The 20,161-nt window shown below is 39.5% G+C and overlaps 1 protein-coding gene across 7 annotated transcripts in view; it reads left to right on the forward strand.

The window, feature by feature from the left end:
• The window catches only part of anks1b (ankyrin repeat and sterile alpha motif domain containing 1B), a 227,912-nt gene that overhangs the window by 184,451 nt on the left and 23,300 nt on the right, over nucleotides 1–20,161 (forward strand). The window contains exon 1 of one of the 7 annotated variants that reach the window (XM_046859933.1): nucleotides 9,612–10,187. The exons of the other annotated variants lie outside the window; for them this stretch is intronic. The gene's annotated coding sequence lies outside the window, so the exon portion shown is untranslated. Of the gene's footprint in view, nucleotides 1–9,611; nucleotides 10,188–20,161 lie in introns of those variants that run through there. 7 annotated transcript variants of the gene reach the window in all.

Below are 20,161 nucleotides of genomic sequence, written 5' to 3' on the forward strand. Positions count from 1 at the left end.
TGACTCAAGTTGTGTTTGAGCATGAAGCATTACATTCTAGTCAAGCTGTTAATTGTTTTTCAAATTCTGCCCCGTATACGTAGCTGAATTTCTGTCTGACTTGCCTGTGGAGTCACGTCATATGCGAAATGGGTTTTACAGAGTGAGTTGGGCGTGGAGTCGGGTGGAGTGGCTTTTAGGCTGCTCTAGGGTTAGATGGTTCATCCAAAATTTACATCCAGCTACATCAGACATACGATTTCTTAACACCATCGTAATAAAGCCAGCGGTTTGGAAACTCAGGCTATGACTCAGTTCATGCTTATAGATGGCCCTTATATGTTCTGTTCCCTTATAGGAACTCAAGCTGCGTCGAAATGCTTTGGGAATGCACCCGAGTGTGTCGTTGCCAAGCTCAATATAACTTGGCCGGCTCATTAGAAGAAAGTGCTTTCATCTAGTAAATTAGATGAGCACTTTCTGACACCCGTGTCACAACCTCCACATAGGGGTCATCCCTTTTTTCCCCACCGAGGTGTCCAGGTCATGGATTAGGCCTTTTTCGGCCCGCCCCTTTACCCCCAGTTATACTGTGTATTTCCAAATTATGGGGCGAAAAGAACATGGCTATGAGGTGATGCTGCGGGTTGAAGAGATACTTGCCACCTATCTCCCTCCCGGAATCGCCTCCTCCCTTAAGACCCTAACACAATACATCGGTGCTCGTGGGTAAAGCCTATGCTTCAACAGGTGAAGTCGCTGCGTCCCTGCACACCATGGCGGTGTTGCAGGCATATCAGGCTGACCTGCTGCATGAGTTGGATATGGGAGGTGGCCCGGGCAGCCATTTTGATAAGCTTCGCTGTACGGCGAATCTGGCTCTCAGAGCCACTAAAGAAATGCAGCATAGCGACATGCTCTCCCCCCCTGTAAGGGATCCTGTGTGGCACTCGGTGTCACAGCCTTGTGAGGTGACAGATCTAGGAACTGTCATCTTCAACAGGAAGGCTTCGACGAAAAGGTCCTGACACGGACCTTTGAGAAGGGATCTCCTTTCCTAGCTTGGGGGTGCCATATTTCACTGTGGAGGCTGTTGCTGTGGCCCCTGAGGTTCTGGTCTCTCTAACGAGGTGGTAGAGAACATTCTCCAGTTCAGAGCTCCCTCCACAAGGAGGTCATATGCCGTCAGGTGGCGTCTGTTCTGCTTGTGGTGTGAGCACCACCAGCTGGATCCTGTTCACTGTGCAGTTGGTTCGGTGCTGGATTTCCTCCAGAAACAGTTCACCAAGGGGTTGGCTTCATCCACGCTAAAAGTCTACGCATCCGCCATTTTGGCTTATCACGCCACTGTGGCTGGGTTTACATACCCAAGGTGCTCTCGGTCATTTCACAACCCGTAAGATTACAGGCATTCTATCCTCCTCTGTTCCAGGCCCCAGACCAGGAGAAACTGAACCAGCTCTGTCCGGTGCGTGCACTGGACACCTATGTTCACAGGATTGGTCCTTGAAGAAGGACCGATTAGCTGCTCGTCTGCTAAGGCCCTCCCAAGACAGGCCTCCTTGCTAATAAGCAGACTCTGAGCAGGTGGATTGTTGATGCTATCACATCATCTTATGAGTCCTCTGGTCTTCCCGCTTTCTTTGGGGTCAGAGCTCCCTCCCGCCCTTACTCATATGCATTTTATACTCCTGGTCGTAACGTCACCCCGCCGGTGACGGCCAGCATAAAATTTTTGACTGATTACACACGTTATTTCAGAGCATGAACACTTGAGCGTTTTCCCAAAGCATTTCGGTGCAGCGTCTTGTTCCCTCAGGGAACTAGGGTTACATACGTAACCTAGAGACATTTTCTAATAAGATATGACTGCCATAGTAACCCAGGACATCTTTATAGCCATACTATAGCCAGGAGATAATGGAACACTATACAAAACATTTTTTTTAATTGAATATAAAAAAAAAAAAACATTTCAGGACACACCAATCAGCTTTACGTGTTCTGGTATTATCCCACAATGCCTTCTAATTAGACCTTTTAATAGGCATTTCAAACCTGTCAGAAGAATAACATCTTATCAGATGTTATTTTATTGACAGGTTTGCAATGGTACTTCTTTTTAGAGAGTTTGAAAAATGAAATTAGCATAAGGATCTGCCAGTAGAACAAGACGCGAGAATTCCTATGAGGGAAAAATGTCTAGAAATATGTTTATATTAACTTTATGCAGGTAGTCCCTGAGTTACGATGGAGCTTGAAAATCGCGAGGTGAGAAATGTCCTAGTTTACATGGGAGTCTTAAAGAATGATGATCAGTGCGGGGTCTGGGTACAATATACTGTATTTGTTAAAAATTTAACTAAGTACATCATTCAGCAAAAACAGAGCAATTTACTGTACTATACAATGTATATGCAACTATTCAGTATATATGTATATGTATGTATACATGCTGCTACGTTTGCTATATTTTTACAACTTTGCCATATCGCTATTGTCAACGTAAGATCGTAATTTGAACTCGGGGGGGACTACTGTATTTGGTTTATGATAATCATACATTATTAACATTTAGATTTTTATTATCTTTACAATATTTCAAACAGGGTGTAATTTCTTTGCTGTGTAAAGGTTTGGTGATGCCAGTAGCATTTTGTTTTGTTTTATTGTGTTTATATTTTCATTAACATTTTGACTTGCTAGGCAGAATACACACTAGATATAGTAAAAAAAAAAAACTAGTTTGTGTGTGTCAAGTTATGTCATCAGCATGCTACATCCGAGCAGGATTTTTAGCCTGTGCACTGATTCACATCATTAATAACAACTACGATGTGAATAACCTGAGTTTATGTTCATGGTGGTCTTATAGGACTTCAATCCATCAGATTTGATCCTGTGCCAGCATCCACCCGGTATGCAATAAATAGTATTTTTAGGGTTGTTTGAAAATATTGATACGCTTCAGTATCCTGATATTTTGTTTGGCGATTCTAAAAGAACACAATATCGATATTTAAAAAGAATAATGGCAGTTGTTTCATTTTAAGTTTCTATCTCGACCTCTAGATAAAAAGCAGCTTTTGCTAAAAGTTTTGCATATGGAGGTGTGTTCTTAATGACGGCTCCCCTAAAATTATATCCTTTTCCTAAAATAAACAATATCCAATATATCATCTTGCATACAGTATAAAATTTTATTGTATCGCAACACCTGTATTGTGATACGTACAGTATCGTATCGCCAGATCCACAGCCCTAGATATATTCTGATGTTAAAAGTGTATGAATTGAGTTGAAACACATTAGGGGCGATGGAATGCCTTCACCAGGGTATTAATAGTCCGCAGCCCAAAGTCATCAGGCCAGTAATAACAGTTCAGCTTTTTCTTTTTCTTCCCAGATAATTATTACCCTGTTGGTTTGACTGCTGGCAGTAGTTACCATAGGGACCACTTGCATGCAGTGTACGTGACTCAAAAGTGACGTGCGCGTTTGTGCGTGTGACGCACGTGTTTGTGTGTGTGTGTGTGTGTGTGTGTGTGTGTGTGTGTGTGTGTGTGTGAGCACAATAATGAGTTTTGGTGTCCTTCGTGTCATGTTCCTGTGTTCCGCTACGTCTCCGGGCACACAGATTGCACATCCCCTTTCCAGATTAAGCAGATGGCCTTTGCCTGTATTACTGCAGCAGTCTGATCTCACACACACACACACACATACACACACACACACACACACACACACACACACACACACTTATTTCTGTCAGACACACACTTACTGTTTCTTTCTTTTGCCACATTTGTGTGGTTGTCCGGGAAAGCCCTTTACGTGATCCAATTCTGACATTACCTACTCCTGTGTGGAAAAAAGTTTATGGACACCTGATTATTAAACTGGTTTTTGAAAATCCCATTCCACATTTAGTCCCCATTTGCCATTATAATAAGCTCCACTCTTCTGGAAAGATGTGCCAGTAGATTTTGGAGATTTGTGTGAGATTCATTCAGCCAAAAGGGTGTTAGTAAAGTCAGGTACTGATGTAGGTGAGGAGACCTGGGGTGCAGTCAGCATTCACATTCATCCAAAAGGTGTTCACTGAAGTTGGAGCTCTAAAACAGCAGATCTTCAACGCCAACCCATGCAAAACAGATGCTGGAATGCTGGAACAGGTTTGGGTGTCCTAGTGCAAGTGAAGGGAAAATTTCATTTATTCAAAAGGCATCTAGGCAAGAAAGACATATGGCTTTAAGATGTACAGACTAAATTCTTCCATCATCATCATCATCACCTACAAGGCTCTGTGTTTCTGTAAACATGCATCAAGAGGATCATTCTCAGCTCACGCTAAAATCAGTGGGATCATTCAATCACTAAAATCCTCATAATTAGGACAATCTTTATTATCTATACTTCTGGTTTCTTTGCTAAATGCTCTACTGTGTTTCGACAGATATTTTGACAACTTCATTGATAATAATTATGTCTATTCTGCTACAGTACATAGTGAGATGAATCTTAACCAGAAAGGGTTTCGAGGTGTTTATACAACCTGCCTTCTGGCCCTTTTTTAGTAGTGCATTTAAAAATCCAGATTTTTCTGTTGTGTCTCCGGAAAGATGCAGCTCTACCTCTGCCATGTTAATCTCTATTCTATGTGACTCTCAAGACACGCCTCCGTCTCCGTAGTGATGTAATCCGGCATATTTACGTAGCAGCAGTGGTGCTGAGAGAGCACGCTTGAGAAACAGTTTAGTGAGGAGAAACCAATCTACATATCAAATATTGGTCGCAAATTATTGCTCACTTACTAAATAATAAAGATAAAGCACAACTACTTATAATTGTATACAAATAAAATGTTTTATATTCAATACAAATGGCAACTTGCACACTTTTTAAAAACCTGATGCATCACAAAGTTTTATTTGAAACTTTACACACCTCGTGTGAAGTGTGTAAGATTGAGGACTGAACGCTAAATTAACTAACGTGACTTCTGGGATGCGTTCATTTGCAGTAATATAGAATCTTTAATCGATTTCCTATGCTGTTTGCTCTGTGTGTGTGTGTGTGTGTGTGTGTGTGTGTGTGTGTGTGTGTGTGTGTGGGTGGAAGAGCCCGTAGGCTCATGTGGTAACGCTAACACCTCCTGACAAACACACGTAAAGCGCTGTATTATCAGCAGGAGATGAAGTCGTTCCCTTTTACGCACAGACAGAAAATAGAGTAATGGTGACACGTGTCTGGTGTTTTATCTAACAGTGCAGAACGACGCTTTTTGACAACGTACTTCATGTCACCACTCCATCACTACATTGTTTTCCTTTATCACTCAAACATGGATATATATTTTATATTACATCAATGAAAATGAAAGAGATCCACCCTGGGAATGGTGTGATGCAACACATTGCTGCTTCAAGGTGGATCATTTTCTTATACCAGAGCAATTTGCCAACAGTTTCAGTCTACACAGGTAGAGTGTGAAGGTTTTTAAAGGGTTTAATGTTCTGGAATGTACATGAGACAAGTTAGTTCATGTTATCACTCTTGTTATTAATTTGGCAAAAAGAAGTTCTCTCTCTTCCCACTTTTCTGTGTGTAAAAAATGTAACATCTATATCTCAATGATTGACTACATTGTTTCTGGATCATGTTCACATATAACTACTTCTTCGCACAATAGAGCTGTAACTTGCATTTATAGATGGCACTATGAAATATGATTTCTGCCTATGCAGTGATTTCCATTACAGAATCATGCCTGTAGTAAATGCAGTGCCCCCTGAGGGCCTGAAAAAAAAAAAAACGCTATACAATATTGATTTTTGCTCTTGTCCTTGTTCACAGAGATTTCTTTTTTTAATGATTTTATGGACTATGAGTGATTAGATATTAATGTTGAGGAACATTATTCTGAAAATGTTTCACAATTTGTAGATGCAGTCTCTTACAGATTGAATCTCTGCTCATCTTTACTATTGAGAGACTCTGCCTCTCAACGATACACAGTTTATACTCAATCATATTATTGAACTGTTGTCAATTAACCTCGTTTGTTACAATTCAATATGGGGTTATGAGATTTGCAAATCATTGCATTATATAAATTTATACTTTTTGAGACATATATAGATGCAAATGTACATTTATTATTACTCAATTTAACATTTACACTAGACATGTTTCAAAGGTCATAGATGTTTTTCGAAGAACTTGTTCTATTAGACACATGAAAACTTAATATAAAAATTAACATAGAAATACCAGATTCCCATTACTACTTTGTCTTTGCAGTGAGCCAGTTGCTTAAACAGACAAGCCTGTTTATATTTTCACATGAGAGGGCAGCTTGTAAAAATATTTTTGCAAATGTTTTAAAGTAGTTATGGTGTTTTAAATTATATAAATCAACACCAAATGTGTTTATGTTTCCACACAGACGGTTTTAATTGCCGGATGTGTGCATCAATGGCGGATTGTGGTGTTCGATTTGAGACTTGGCGCAACAGCGAAACAAATGAGGCCAACTGATCTCGAAGCATAACAACAATACAATACATTACCGATATATATGACCGATGTGATGCGATTCGATTCATCTCATTACAATTCGATGTGATCCGATTTCGATTCGATTCAACACAATGCGATTCAATATAAAAAAATTTGATGCTTTGCAACTCAATATATAACAGATAGTTCACTTTAATTTATTTGGTACAGACAAACAAATAATTTATTTAATTATTGTAAATGCTTAATGACTTCTAACACACGGCCCTTTCACAAACAGGCTTTTGTAGTGAAAAAAAGATCAAATCAAACCAGAAGTTTTTTTTTTTCTGTTCTGTTTCCAGGAAGATGCAGCTCTACCTCTGCCATGTTAATCTACAGTATATTCTATGTGACTGCATGGTGAAACAGTTTATAGAGGAGAAATCAATCTATATCAATATTGGTCGCTTTGTAAATAAAAGTAAATATTATAATTTATCTAATCTAATCTTTAATCTAGTAATAATTATATAAAAAGAAATATTTTTTTTTACCAATGCAAATATGTTAAAAAATGATGCCAAATTCCACCTTGTATCCGATGCACAGGTTTTTAAATAAATGCATTACATCGATAACTTTTATGCCGACACACTGATATGGATTCAATATCTACATATATATAATCATTAGGTGAAGATGTGTTGCAGCTGTCATACAGGTTGCTCTGGTTACAGAAGCTGTTACTATAGAAATCTAATATAAAATGATGAAATGTTCACATTACAACTCAAACTGCTGCCTGCGCCAAGCTATAACACACGACTACTGTGCACACAAATACACACCTTCTGATTAATCAGCTTCACGAATTCAACTGCGCTGTTTTAGATATTAATAAACAATGTAACGGATGTCGAATACATCAAGTGAGCATAACCAAGAGCAACGGGGAGCTGAAATGCATTCCGAGCGGACAGAAGGGTAATCTTTACATCTTCACCCACTCTCTCTCTCACACACACACACACACACACACACACACACACACACACACACACACACACACACACATAAACACACACAGAGAGCAAACAAAGCATGTAAAGTATTTATGTCATGCTTGGTCTCGTCTGTTCTTGTTACTTGAACATTTTTTCTCAGTGTTTTTTTAGTCCTGATATACAAAGAAGGGAAAAAAAAAAAGAAAGAAAAACAGATTTAAGAAAAAAAAGCGTGATTTTGATCCAGGATCATGTGGAAATAGAGATGTTTTGTGAACTGAACGTGTGGAGCAGAAACTGCAGTGCAGGTTCTGAAAGGGTTAAGCAGTAAAGCTCCTACACACTCTGAGAGAGAGGGAGAAAGAGGGAGGGAGGGAAAGAGGGAGGGAGAGAGAGAGAAGCAGAAAGAACGCTTTACAGTATCAAGGGCTAAAGCGCTGAATGCTGCATGGCTGCGGAGACACTCGTCGTCTCTGGATGGGAGTATCCATAGTAACCAGGCAGAGGGAGGACGTGGAGCGCCGGACCGAGAGCGAGGGAGCGAGCAAATGGGATAGAAGGGAGGAAAGATCAGAAAACGATAGAGACAGAGCGAGCCAGAGAGGGAGGAGAGGACCAAGAGAGACATGTTGAGCGGAGACTTCCATAGCAGTAGCGAGAAGGAATCGGAGGACTGGAGAAAGAGAGTGAATGAGAAAAGGAAGGAGTAAGTAACGAGGGATTTTCACTGCATCCTTTCCAACCGTGTACGTGACTCATCTTGCCACTGACACTTGCCACTGCCAATTTAAGAAAGAAAAAAGAAAAAAGAAAGAAAGAAGAAAGAAAGAAAGAAAGAAAGAAAGAAAGAAAGAAAGAAAGAAAGAAAGAAAGAAAGAAAGAAAGAAAGAAAGAAAGAAATGTTCTTTGTGTACGACGCTACTTTGTGATGTAGGGAAGACTTACAGCAAATTTGCGACTGCAATAAATTTAGGTGAGTTATCTCTCTCTCTCTCTCTCTCTCTCTCTCTCTCTCTCTCTCTCTCTCTATCTGTCTATCCCTCACTCACACACATTGGTACCTAGTGCACCATAATTATTTTTCTTCTCTGATTGCTGCCTATAATCTCTTTACCATTTTCCACCACTTTAGAAAGTGCAAGATTGCGGAATATATATGTGTGTGTGTGTGTGTGTGTGTGTGTGTGTGTGTGTGTGTGTGTGTGTGTGTGCACAACGAAGGTAATAACAAGTCAGCTGTAAAATTTATACTAAATTGTGTGTTAATTAATGTATACAGTTCACACAGTACAGCATCTTTCTTTCCCTCTTTATACCTCTATATATCCCTCTCTCTCTATCCCTCTCGTTTTCTTTCTCTCTCTCATTCTGTTTCTACCACCTGTGTTTTTAGTGCCACACTGCTGTAATAATCTCATCACTATGCCGCGTGCATTCAGCTGAATTCGGTTCAGTGCCCTCAGGACTCAGGACTCTGGATTTTGGACTTTAGAATCTTGAACTTCTTCTTTCTAAAGTTCTTCTTGCTGTGGAACAGAATTAGCGCGACACGCAACTGGTTGAAGATTTTGTGGCGGAATCGTGGATGTGACTCGCAAATTCTCAGATTTTCTGATTCTCCCAACAGGATCAAGGTCACAGCAAGGTCAAATGTCTTAAATAGTTTTTCTTCCCTCAAATCCATCCTGTTTGATGTCCACTGTATAGACCAAAAGTATGTGCACTACTAGGCATCATATCTATATGGAAGGCTTTATTGAAACCAATTGCTGCGAAACAGGAAGTGCACAACTGTATAGAATGTTTCTCTATTCAGTAGCATTACAGTTTCCCTTTGCTAGACACGCTAGACGATACCACCATGCACAAAGCTGCAGTTATACATTGTGATGTGATTTAGTGTGGTTTGGTGTCGTATTGTTTGGTGCGGTTTGGTGTTATTTGATGTGGTGTAGTTTGGTGTCATATAGTGCAGTGTGGTTTGTTGTCATGTGGTGTGGTTTGGTGTCATATAGTGTGTTGTTGTTTGTTGTTATATAATGTGATGTGGTGACAGTAAAGCTCCTACACACTCTGAGAGAGAGGAGAAAGAGGAGGGAGGGAAAGAGGAGGAGAGAGAGAAGCAGAAAGAACGCTTTACAGTATCAAGGGCTAAAGCGCTGAATGCTGCATGGCTGCGGAGACACTCGTCGTCTCTGGATGGGAGTATCCATAGTAACCAGGCAGAGGGAGGACGTGGAGCGCCGGACCGAGAGCGAGGGAGCGAGCAAATGGGATAGAAGGGAGGAAAGATCAGAAAACGATAGAGAGACAGAGCGAGCCAGAGAGGGGAGGAGAGGGACCAAGAGAGACATGTTGAAGCGGAGACTTCCATAGCAGTAGCGAGAAGGAATCGGAGGACTGGAGAAAGAGAGTGAATGAGAAAAGGAAGGAGTAAGTAACGAGGGATTTTCACTGCATCCTTTCCAACCGTGTACGTGACTCATCTTGCCACTGACACTTGCCACTGCCAATTTAAGAAAGAAAAGAAAGAAAGAAAAGAAAGAAAGAAGAAAGAAAGAAAGAAAGAAAGAAAGAAAGAAAGAAAGAAAGAAAGAAAGAAAGAAAGAAAGAAAGAAAGAAAGAAATGTTCTTTGTGTACGACGCTACTTTGTGATGTAGGGAAGACTTACAGCAAATTTGCGACTGCAATAAATTTAGGTGAGTTATCTCTCTCTCTCTCTCTCTCTCTCTCTCTCTCTCTCTCTCTCTATCTGTCTATCCCTCACTCACACACACATTGGTACCTAGTGCACCATAATTATTTTTCTTCTCTGATTGCTGCCTATAATCTCTTTACCATTTTTCCACCACTTTAGAAAGTGCAAGATTGCCGGAATATATATGTGTGTGTGTGTGTGTGTGTGTGTGTGTGTGTGTGTGTGTGTGTGTGTGTACTGTGAAGGTAATAACAAGTCAGCTGTAAAATTTATACTAAATTGTGTGTTAATTAATGTATACAGTTCACACAGTACAGCATCTTTCTTTCCCTCTTTATACCTCTATATATCCCTCTCTCTCTATCCCTCTCGTTTTCTTTCTCTCTCTCATTCTGTTTCTACCACCTGTGTTTTTAGTGCCACACTGCTGTAATAATCTCATCACTATGCCGCGTGCATTCAGCTGAATTCGGTTCAGTGCCCTCAGGACTCAGGACTCTGGATTTTGGACTTTAGAATCTTGAACTTCTTCTTTCTAAAGTTCTTCTTGCTGTGGAACAGAATTAGCGCGACACGCAACTGGTTGAAGATTTTGTGGCGGAATCGTGGATGTGACTCGCAAATTCTCAGATTTTCTGATTCTCCCAACAGGATCAAGGTCACAGCAAGGTCAAATGTCTTAAATAGTTTTTCTTCCCTCAAATCCATCCTGTTTGATGTCCACTGTATAGACCAAAAGTATGTGCACTACTAGGCATCATATCTATATGGAAGGCTTTATTGAAACCAATTGCTGCGAAACAGGAAGTGCACAACTGTATAGAATGTTTCTCTATTCAGTAGCATTACAGTTTCCCTTTGCTAGACACGCTAGGACGATACCACCATGCACAAAGCTGCAGTTATACATTGTGATGTGATTTAGTGTGGTTTGGTGTCGTATTGTTTGGTGCGGTTTGGTGTTATTTGATGTGGTGTAGTTTGGTGTCATATAGTGCAGTGTGGTTTGTTGTCATGTGGTGTGGTTTTGGTGTCATATAGTGTGTTGTTGTTTGTTGTTATATAATGTGATGTGGTGTGGTTTGGTGCCATGCAGTGTGCTTTGTTTTGGTTTGGTGATGTGTGGTTTGGTGTCATATAGTGTGGTGTGGTTTGGCGTTATTTGATGCGGTCTGGTGTAGTTTGATGTCATATAGTGCAGTGTGGTTTGGTGTCATATGGTGTGGTTTCGTGACGTGTGGTTTGGTGTCATATAGTGTGGTGTGGTTTGGCGTTATTTGATGTGGTGTGGTGTAGTTTGGTGTCATATAGTGCAGTGTGGTTTGGGGTCATATGGTGTGATGTGATGTGGTTTGTTGTCATATGGTGTGATTTGGTGTGGTTTGGGGTCATATAGTGTGAGGTGGTGTGGTTTAGTGCCATGGTGTGGTTTGGTGTGGTATAGTGTAGTGTGGTTTGAAATGGTGGTTTGTGGTGTGGTTTGGTGTCATGCGGTGTTGTATTATATGCTGTAGTTTGGTGTGATGTGTGATCTGGTGTCCCAGTGTTTAGTGTGATATAGCGTGGTGTTGTTTAGTGTATTTTTGTGGTGTAGGGTGGTTTGGTGAGTTCGGTGAGGTTTGATGAGAACAGTAGTGAGAAACTGTGCACATACAGTTGTGTTCAAAATTATTCAACCCCCAATGCTGTAAATGGTTTTAGGGAATTTAGTGTACAATTGTAATTGTATTCAGAATGAAATCCTACAAGGACTTCTTAAAGAACCATATGCAACTAAAATGACATCAATTAGTTTTGTAATACAGTAGTAAATGTTTCTTTTGTGAATTCTTCATTGACATAATTATTCAACCCCTTAAAGACTACCACTCTGAAGAACAGAGGTTCAATTAAGTGTTTTCAATCAGGTATTGAAAACACCTGTGGATATCAGGGAGCAGCAATAAAGCCTAATAAGCACCAATTAGGCAGCTTTAAAATGACTGTGATACTCAGCTCCTTCTAGACATTTACTGGTGTGGTTACAAACATGGTGAGGTCAAGAGAATGGTCCAGGAAGACAAGAGAACAGGTGATTACTCTTCACAGGAAGGGCAATGGCTATAAGAAGATTGCAAAGATGTTAAACATACCAAGAGACACCATAGGAAGCATCATTCGCAAATTCAAGGCAAAGGGCACTGTTGAAACGCTACCTGGTCGTGGCAGAAAGAAGATGCTGACTTGACTGCTGTGCGCTACCTGAAGCGTAGAGTGGAGAAAAGTCCCGTGTGACTGCTGAGGAACTGAGAAAAGATTTGTCAGATGTGGGTACTGAAGTTTCTGCTCAGACAATACGGCGCACCCTGCGTAATGAAGGCCTCCATGCCAGAACTCCCAGGCGCACCCCCTTGCTGTCCCCAAAGAATAAGAAGAGTCGACTGCAGTATGCCAAAAGTCATGTGGACAAACCACAGAAGTTTTGGGATAGTGTTCTGTGGACTGATGAAACAAAATTAGAACTGTTTGGGCCCATGGATCAACGCTATGTTTGGAGGAGGAAGAACAAGGCCTATGAAGAAAAGAACACCTTGCCTACTGTGAAGCATGGCGGGGGGTCAATCATGCTTTGGGGCTGTTTTGCTTCTGCAGGTACTGGGAAGCTTCAGCGTGTGCAAGGTACCATGAATTCTCTTCAGTACCAGGAGATATTGGATGACAATGTGATGCAGTCCGTCACAAACCTGAGGCTTGGAAGGCGTTGGACCTTTCAACAGGACAATGATCCCAAGCATACCTCCAAGTCCACTAGAGCATGGTTGCAGATTAAAGGCTGGAACATTTTGAAGTGGCCATCGCAGTCACCAGACTTAAATCCGATTGAGAACCTCTGGTGGGACTTAAAGAAAGCAGTTGCAGTGCGCAAGCCTAAGAATGTGACTGAACTGGAGGCTTTTGCCCATGATGAATGGGCGAAGATACCCGTAGATCGCTGCAAGACACTTGTGTCAAGCTATGCTTCACGTTTAAAAGCTGTTATAACTGTAAAAGGATGTTGTACTAAGTACTAAGATTGAATGTCACTTGGGGGTTGAATAAAACTGATAATGATGTGAGCTCAGAAAAGACGTTTGTGGTTATTTCATTATAAATGTTATGTTATATTTGTCTGACCTACACGTGCCTCTTTGATTTAATTGTAAGCAGGATGACTGAATGATCATAATCAATGTCAAACCAACCAAAACAATCAATTTCAGTGGGGGTTGAATAATTTTGAACACAACTGTACTCTCATATTTTACCCAGGGCCTCTGACTCGGACAGATGAAGTGGAAGCAAGCATGTTGGTTGATTTATTGCTAATAGTATATTATACATTGATGTTTAATTTTGCAGATTGTAAATTAATTGCAGGGTAAATTGACTGATTTCTGTGGGATGTGATTTTAATAGATTGTTGCCTGCCTGCTGATGGCAGGTTGTATACCAACTGGACACCTTCTAGTCTGATTTAATACAAAGCAGGAGTACAGCAGTGGAACACTTTTACAGTGATTTACACGTGTGAGTTGAACCTCAATACTTCATCAGCAAAGAATAGGCTCGTGTTATACTTTTATATTATATTGTGATTGCAGTATGTAGTAGATTAAATTCCAGCCAAACACAGCTTGTTCTGTTAGCAGAAGGGTTCTACTTGGCTTCAACAATCAAATAGAATGAATCGAACAAACAATGCGATGTGATGGGGTGGTGCAGTGTGATATGGCTTAGTGTGATACAGTGTGGTGTAGTGTATGGTGTAGGTTTGGTGTGATGTGTGGTATAATGTGATACAGTGTGGTTTGGTTTGGTGTCACATGCTGTGGTTTGATGTAATGTGTGGTGTGGTGTGATATGGTATGGTTTGGTTTGGTTTTGTGTTATCTGGTATGGTGGTTTGGTTTGGTTTGGTTTGGTGTCATGTGGTATGGTATAGTGTGGTGTATTATGGTGTGGCCATTTCTTGTGGAGTGGTGTGGTGTGGTGTGGTGTAGTGTGGTAAGATAAGATAAGATAAGATAAGATAAGATAAGATAAGATAAGATAAGATATACCTGTCATGTGGTGTGGTTTGGCTTGGTGTCATGGTGTGATATTTTTGGTTTGTTTTTTGTCATTGTTGTGTGGAGTGGTTTAGTTTGATGTAGTGTCATATGTTTTGGTGTGTTTGGTGTCACGTGGTGTGATGTGTAATTTAGCTTGGTTTGGTGTCATGGTGTGGAGTGGTGTCATATGGTGTGGTATGGTTACGATTTGGTGTCATGTGGTGTGGTTTGGTTTGGTGTTGTGTGATATGGCATGATGTGGTTTGATTTAGTGTATGTGGTGTAGTTTGCTCAACCTCACTAAATTATTTGCAAATAATAGCTTCATGTTATATTGTAAATACATTATAAAGTAGATCCATTTTCAGACAAACACAGCTTGTTCTTCAGAAAGGTTCTACTTGGCCTTTGATAAGGTACAGTTTGTAGGAATTGTATCTGATATTGAAAGTTGAGGTAAAATTGTGATCTTTGATCCCAGTGTAGAAACTTGAACATTGCTTGTTTTTTTTGCTATGAAGACGGTATGAATTACACATTTATTATCAAAATGAAATTACAATCTGGTGAACACACACTTCTCTGTTTTAATTAAAATTTTTTAGTTACAGTGTAAAACACACCTCACATTCATCTAATGCTTCTCACTATCAGGATCATTCACGTTCTACATCTGATTAGTACTTATATTTAAATCCTTGTGTTCACAGTCATGCACATGTTAATGTTTTGTGTTGTTTTAGTTTTTTGTTATTGATAAATTTTTGCATATTTGCAGAATATTAAACATTATTAGCAGTAGCATCTGCTCTCCTCATTATTACACCACACTCATCAACCAGGAGTGATCAATTGGTGTAAGTCATAAATTGTGATCACAATTTTACTCCAAAGTTCCTTATTACACACAACTCCGACAAACTGAACCTCTGGGTATCGTAACAGAGACGTAGCAAGACATTATCTTTATAAGCTGATTGAGAAAAATTGTGCATTTCCAATGGGGAAGATCCTTAAACCTGCTGGTATTAGTTTTTCGTTTCTTTTAAAACCACTTACTGTCTTAGTTCCTTTCTGTATGTCTCTGTAACTAATACCTTTAACTTAATCGCACATTTTTTTCTGTTCCAAATGTACCTAAAATGAATACTTTTTAAGTTAAATACTGTAATCAACATTACAATAAACTGTATGTTTATTATTAGTGAAACCAAATTCAACATAGAGCATCAAAACACACATTTCACACATTATTAACATTAATTTTGATATGGTACAGAATTATGTTCTGTCTCAGAAGTTAGTGTAGAAAAGAACCGGGTGATTGATCCTGTTCATGTTGTTGAGGTTGTCTAGCACATAATCTGGAAATATAAATTGCGATATTTATTTCAAGTGTTCTATTTTTTAAATCTCAAATATCTGGTCAAAGTATAGAGTTTGGAGAACAGAAATGGTGAAGGGTTGTGTCTGGAAGGAAACTGCTTTCTTTAATGGGAATTTTATTTTTTTCACTTTCATTAATCACCAGAAATACAGAAATGTTGAGTTTTCTTGTTTTTTTCTTGTTTTGGCTCACACTAACAAACTGAGATACCTGTTTCTCCATCTGTGAATCTACAATTAGCCCAAATAACACATAGTCTGCATAAACACACACACACACACACACACACACACACACACACACACACAGGGTTGTGTGAGAAATGTAGAGACGTCTTTGGATTGTAAAGGCGCAAATCAATATCGTAGAGAGAATATTGAATGTCCACGGTTATGAGTCAGTAGAGAGGTGCAAGTGTGTGTGCATACAGTATGTCGATGTGTGTGTGTGTGTGTGTGTGTGTGTGTGTGTGTCCTGCATTTGTGTGACTGATTTCATACTCCTACACTTGCTCGTACTCGTGCACATCCTGACTCTCATTCGTCTCGTCTCTCTTTGTCCTCTGAACGCTGCTCTCTTGTACAGTATGCGGTTTTACTGTGCATCCTGTGTCAATTTTCCACGTAGCAACAGATCTGTCTGTATAGTTGCTAGGTAACTGCTTGACTCCGCTTCCTCTCCATTTTTGTTCAGGATGCACTGGTGAGAACGGAAATGAATTATTGCTGATTATAAAGGGGATTTAGAGGCGGAGTCGAGTCATGATGGTGCACACGGCCAGGGTTGAACTCCTATTGGTCAGGAGCTGAGATCTGGGAAAACCGTCCAGCATTGAATAATGAATTAAGGCGCACACACACACACACAGACATGATATTTTTTGTGTGATGTAACCTCGGTCCCCAGTTTGTTGAGCACTAAGACATTTTTTTTAAGATTGCAATAAACCAAATAAATGATTAAAGTCATTTTCTAGACACGATTTTATTTAGTTCAAGCGTGAAGGTGTTTTTCTTTCGGTCGCCAATTTAATACTTAATATATAACTTATGAACAGTATATTTTAAGTTTAATTTCTTATATTTTATTTGACTTTAATTATACTGTGAGCAACTGCAACCAACAAAACAATTCCTTGTGGAATCAATCAATTATTCTGATTCTGATTTAGATTTCTAGAAAGAAGCAAAATTATCCGCACAAATATTTTTTTCAATGTGGACATTCGACACTGAATTGTGGTAGGTGGTGTATACTATGCTCCTCAAAAACAATATTTCCTATAGAATAGAATAGAATAGAATAGAATAGAATAGAATAGAATAGAATAGAATAGAATGTGGTTAAGGCTTTGGGTTGCAGTTTGCTAGGTTGGGGGGGTAAAACTCTCAGGCAAGCTGTCACTAAAGGGCCCTTGAGCAAGGCCCTTAAACCTTTGTGCTCAAGAGGCACTGTATTATGGCTGACTCTGGGCTCTGGCCTTGTGGGAAGGTGGTAGCTTAGTGTTGAAGGCATTGGACTTTGTTCAATTACCAGCTACACCAAGCTGCTTGGGGGCTCTGAGCAAGGCTCTTGACCTCATTGATGTTCAGTTGTATGAATGATATGCTGTTAATGTAAGTCGCTCTGGATACGGGCGTCTGCCAAATGGTGTAAATGTAAGTCATATAAAGGTTCATTGTGAACATTGTGAGAGCTGCCATGTTGATTTGACATCAATTGCTGAAATCAGGGTTGGGGAGACTGCAGCAAGTTCCTAAATTGGAACTCTAAAGTGAGAAGATGTCATCTGTGGTTTTTCCTAGTCAAAACATCACGTGACAATTTCTAGTCACATCCCAGATCAGATCATGACTCATGGTCATGAATGAAGCTTTTGAACCCTAACTGAACGAGTGCTGTGGAGAAAAGTACCGAAATCTGGAGTAACAGTAGGATATTGTGGGTTCTATAAAGGAAAAGCATGTTGGATAGAGATAAAGAGAAGAAATCACAAGGGATTTGATGTTCATTGAGTCATTAAAGGTCCAGTGCTCCAATAGTGCAGCGAGCACAAATAAAGCTGCTGCCATGTTTATTCCAGCAGGCAGTATGTGAAATCAGCCAGGCCTTAGTTGGCCAAGAGCTCAGTGGCTGTTGGTCTGCTCCAACCTTGGATGTTCCTCGAGCTATTTCTGAAATGTAAGATATTCCTTGTGTAAATGAAATATAGAATCTGTAGTTTTAACAATTCAATTCAAGTTTATTTCTGGACACTTTTACAATTGATATAGTCTCAAAGCAACTGTACAGAATGTTAGAACAAAATTTTTAATCTAAGTGAATTTAGTGTATTTATCCTGGAAGAGCAGTCTGGGGCAACTGTGGCAAGGGAAAAACTCTCTTGAATGGTATTAGGAAGAAACATAGAGAGGAACCAGACTCAAAGGGGAACTTATTCTCATTTGGGTGACACCAAGAGTGTGATTATAAATAATAAAAACATTACAAACGTCAGAGAGTAAGAGATCCTGAGCACTGGAGTGTGTGATTATGAGTAATGTCCTTTCTACAGTCAGCTGGAGTTGTGAAACCAGGAGCTCCTGAGCAACTCATAAATAAGCTCAACAACCTGAGATCATTATCGATTCAACAACAACTCTTCCATGCCAGAGCCTTTAAATTGTAATGATGGAGAAACAGCATGCGTAGAATGTTTTTTGAGTATTGATTAAGGGGTTGTTTTATTCTCACAATCCAATGTTCGAAATATTCATGACGTGGAATCCAACTGAGCTCGTAAGTCTCTAGATGGCACGGGATCCTCGTGGGGTCGGCATCTTCTCTTTGAGGAAACCGAAATGTTCCTGACGCAACCTCTACCTGCCGCAACTCCTAGGAGCAAAAAGACATTTTAACATACGCTTACACACACACACACACACACACACACACACACACACACACACACACACACACGTCAGTCAATAATTATTATTGTAAACGGCAATCTTAATTCAGAGAAAACTATTTCTCAATATGTATTTTTAGGAGTATTTGATAAAGTGTAAGTATATGTGTAAGCTGAAGTCTATTGAAAATGTAATATTTGATTGAATCGTACTCACTTGTAAACGCGTGCCTGTGAGACGGCTGTAATATTGATTCACTCTCTGGTACAGTATCTGGCGTTTGGTTTGTTTTGCTTTTGTCGTTTTGTTTTTTTCTGAACAGAAGTTGACAGTCACTCTGGCTGTTCGCTGGAGCTCGTTTCTCTAATCAGATCGGCTCTTTTTCGCTCTCTCTCGCATCTGTTCAGACTAAATTATCATCTCACATCTCGCAAAACCCTGCAATTACTCTGCAGACAAAAGCTGCACACCTTTTCTAGATTTTTTACTGCACTGATCTAAAGGTCAAAACCAGCGCTGTATTATGTATATGTACTGTTCATATATATATATATATATATATATATATATATATATATGTGTGTGTGTGTGTGTGTGTGTGTGTGTGTGTGTGTGTGTGTGTGTACCACCCTCTTGGAGAGCTTTGATCTAGACAAACATCTCTCTATAAACCAAAAATCAGGGTTGAATACCTGAAGCCTGGTAGAACAGAATCATATTTTTTGCTAACTGCAATGAAAATGGAAGCATCTAATAGTATTTTAGTACTTCACCAGTGTGTTGCTTTATTAGATTAGATCAGATCAGATTAGATTAGATTAGATTAGATTAAGTGTTGTCATTACGCAGAGCACCTGAACCAGCACATTTAAAGAGAGATTAAAAAGGAGGTTATGAAATATATATCTGATATCTGAAAATCTATCTATCTACAGTGAACACTAGATACCGGTGTATATGTTGTTTATAGTGTGTTTTTTGTTTACAGTGTTTATGGTCTTGATGCTGTATTTAGTGTATACAGTGTGTACGATGTATATGGTGTATAAACAGTAAAACGTTTTGCTTTTGCTCTGTTCATTCCATCACAGCTGCTGTGTGTATTGACTTATAGTAGCTTTACTATGTTTTACAGTTTATACTTATGAAGTTTTCCTGCTTGGAGCTACATGATAGCATGATGATCCTCCAATTGAGCCTCAATCAAATAAATTATAGCGTTCTTTTTTCTTTAAAAGGCTTTTTGCAGTAATTACAGCCCAGAAAAGTTCCTTACTCATTTATAATACATAACGATGTGTTATATAATAATAGAATTATATAATTATAATAAGAATTATATAATAGTGATGTGCGAGAGAGCAAGAAAAAGATCTAGAGGGTTTTATCTAGAGATTTTCTGATGCATTAAGGGTTTTTTTCCTGTTTTTTTGCGGTCGTCTGTCAGTTTTTTATACTGGATCTTCCCTTTTTTGTTTGGTTTTGTTTCACATCACTTCCAATGCAGGTAAATGATAATGACGTCCCAGACAATAGAACTTCTAACTTTGTGGTAACAGTTTGAGGAAGAAGCACATTTGGGTGTGATTGTCACATGACCACAGATGTTCTGTATAGTGTATAACAT

Source organism: Silurus meridionalis, chromosome 10, assembly GCF_014805685.1.
Source record: "Silurus meridionalis isolate SWU-2019-XX chromosome 10, ASM1480568v1, whole genome shotgun sequence".
Classification (NCBI taxonomy): Eukaryota; Metazoa; Chordata; class Actinopteri; order Siluriformes; family Siluridae; genus Silurus; species Silurus meridionalis.